Here is a 3,317-nt window from a genome sequence, read left to right as displayed (position 1 = left end):
GCTGAAAGATAATACACATCAAGCAGCACTCTCAGAGATCAAATGGTATCATGCATAAGAATAAATTCATCCTCTTGAGACTCACTTTCAGAAAAGTTGATTTAGCACCATCAAATATGAGTAAGAAGCATGTATCGTCTTAACGAATCTGACTTGTACTCTGGATTAGAGGACTTCACTTTTTAACTCACTAAACCTATTCATTCAGATTTAGTTTTTCATCCATTTTGTTCGACTTGTTTCTAAGCAATATCTGTATCTTCCTTTAAAACCACGTTACTTTCAGGCATAGGTCCTTATCTGAAGTTTGATGACTAATTTAACTATACTTCACTAGGTAGCCAGAAAGCATATAATACATCACGGGGTTGCCTTACAGAACTTCTTGAGCTGTTTTCAAATCAAGTACCTTTAAATTATTTAAATCACGCATGGTTTAACCTAGGAAAGAACAATGGAACCTTTGATTAAAATAGATTTTTTTGATTTCCATATGTGGAGTTATATTTTCCTGAGACAACTTGGTACACGCCTCTCCAGATTGTAGCATTTACGTACTTTCCAAGTTGAATGTTATTTTGTGTGAATCTGGGCTCCGCAGTGGTATATATTTAAAGGCTTAGTCATCAAAGTTCAGTCTGTTCTCTTTTAAGGTCAGAAGTAATTTCTTTCTTCTTTTCATTTTTCTTTCCTTATATTTTCCTTCATTTCTCATGTATAGTTATTTGTTATTTTCTCTCTTCAAATCTTTTGGGGATTTATCTAAAACAAAATTCTGCTTTTTACTGCTTAAATTTATGTTTTTATATGTCTTGATTTAGAGGGAACATAGAAAATAATAATATTTCAAAGTAATGTGTAGAAAGTAATTTATATTTACTACACCATTTAATGTGTTTGAAACACTATAAGGTAATTATTTTTGATGTGTTTGCATATTATGAGCAAAATCCAAGCAGATCCTGTATTTTACCAAAGGTCACACACACAGTCAACAGTAGAGCTGGGATTTCAACCTTGACCTGTCCTACACCACCCTGTGACTCTTCTAGGAACTTAGGTTAATACAAGAGCATTTTTGCTAAAGTCAAACATCCTATAATTTTCCATACACAAAGAAAATTTTATATATGTTTTCTTATCTGGGTCTTCTTGGTGTTTCCTTTTTTACCAGGAAACCCTGGTTTTTGGAAATAGTAGCAATATCTATGGATTTTTTGAATCATTCAAGGATATTATTAGGGCTTCTTGGCTTCTACTTTTGCTATTGCACAAACATGATTATTTCCAACAACAACAGGGAGCAAGGCATTATAATTTAGCTATGGTCAGCTAAATTAATCAGAATTCATGTAAATTAATGAAGACATAATCAAGATTCAGCTTATGGAGTGCATAGTTCCAATCTAAGAATTCTATAGTCCAGAATGTAACCTAGCCAACTATCTTGTCTTGTTCTTTATATAAGTAAAAATTGGGGCCCAGGCAGAAGCTGCAAAAGTTTCACCACATCCCAATATTTATTACTGGGTGCTGGTTTTAGAAAAATTAATTTGCAGGCTTTGACATTGAAAATTAATTTTCTCTGTATGTATGATTTGATACACTTTTAATTTTAATGTTTACCTATCATTCATTCATTTAGCAAATGCACTTAAGATCAACAGATAACTTCAAATCCTGGCTCTGCTACATAGCATCTGTGCATCTTAGACAAGTTTCAAGGTGATTTTTCTCACCTCTGAGAATGTATAGAACAAGTAATTCTGCGTCTTGCACAGGAAAAACAAAACAAAGCAAACAAAAATATTTCTATTGAGCTGATGCCTGGTCCTTTCCACTCTAGAGGATAAAGTAGAATGACTAGGTTCAAAGAATTGGGATTTAGAATCAGTTCTCTTGGAAATGTCCTTATATATGGCAATGTGGGAAAAAAACACATTTTATTTTTTTTTGGTTTGCACTGTAGAGTATGTATGTGCTGGTTGACTAACCACAACGTTGGTAGTTGAAATCTACCAGTTGCTTTGTGGAAGAGAAATGAGGCGATCTGCACCGGTAAAGAATTGCAGTTTTAAAAGAAAACTTTACAGGGTGACTATGAATCAGGGAAGACTGGACTGTGAGTCAACATCACCTTACGGAGCAGACTAGGACGTAGTTCTTCTGAGGTGTGGCCTTCCCGTTACTGGCTGAGCTCCTAATCACTACACTGCCCAAGTTCCCTGACTAGTATGTGCTGCTGGTGTTAGGTGGCATGAAGGCAGCTCGGACACGTCACATCCCTATGCACGAAACCGTCCCATCCCAGACCATCTTCACAATTGTTTGTCTGTTTGCGCCCATTGCTGCAGCCACTGCGCCGGTCCTCCTCCTCAAGGGCTTTCCTCTCGTTCACTGCCCTCTACTGTCCAGTGCATGGTTTTCTTCTCCAGTGACTATTTTCTCCCCTGATAACATGTCCAAAGTACGTGAGAGGAAGTCTCGTTTAAAGAACATTCTGGTTGTAGTTCTTCCCAAACAGATCTGTTTGTTCGTTCTGGCGCGTCCTGATGCTGTCAGTATTATTCAGTAACACCAGAGTTCAAGTGCATCAATTCTTCTTCAGTCTTCCAGAGTCGGTGCTCAACTTTCAAATGCATTGAGCCAGGCGCACCTTAGTCCTCTAAGTAATGTCCATACCTCTCAACATTTTAAAGAGGCTGTGTGTAGCAGATTTACCCAGTACAATATGTTTTTTGATCTCTTGACTTCTGTTTCCAGAAGCATTGATTGTGGATTCAAGCAAGACAAAAATCCTTGACAACTTCAACCTTTTCTCCCTTTATCAGCATGATACCTATTGGTTTAGTTACCCGTTGGTTCAGTTGTAAGGCTATTGCTCTTATATACATTGAGTTGTCATCCATACCGAAGGCTGCAGTTCTTGATGTTCATCAGCAAATACTTCATCTTCCTCACTCTCAGCAAGCAAGGTTCTGTCATTTGCATATCGTAGGTGGCTAATAAGCCTTCCTCCAATCCAGATGCCACATTCTTCTTCGTGCAATCTTTTTGAACGCCTTTCCGGATTTTAAACCACGCACCCAATATGCCTTTGTTCTGCTTGCACAAACTGCCTATGTAAAAGTTCCTCATGAGCACAAGGAAGTATTCTGGAATTTTCATCCTTTTCAAGGCTACCAGAGTTTTCTTATGATCCACAAAGTCAAATGCCTTGGCACAGGCAATGGAACACAAGTAAATGTCTTTCAGGTATTCTCAGCTTTCAGCCAAGATCCCTCGGTCAGGAACAACAATATCCCTCATGCCATGTC

Source organism: Echinops telfairi, unplaced genomic scaffold, assembly GCF_000313985.2.
Source record: "Echinops telfairi isolate 266 unplaced genomic scaffold, ASM31398v2 ScPeMD7_1;HRSCAF=3_0, whole genome shotgun sequence".
Classification (NCBI taxonomy): domain Eukaryota; kingdom Metazoa; phylum Chordata; class Mammalia; order Afrosoricida; family Tenrecidae; genus Echinops; species Echinops telfairi.
The sequence above is the reverse complement of the archived record's forward strand: the minus strand, read 5'-3'. Positions refer to the sequence as shown.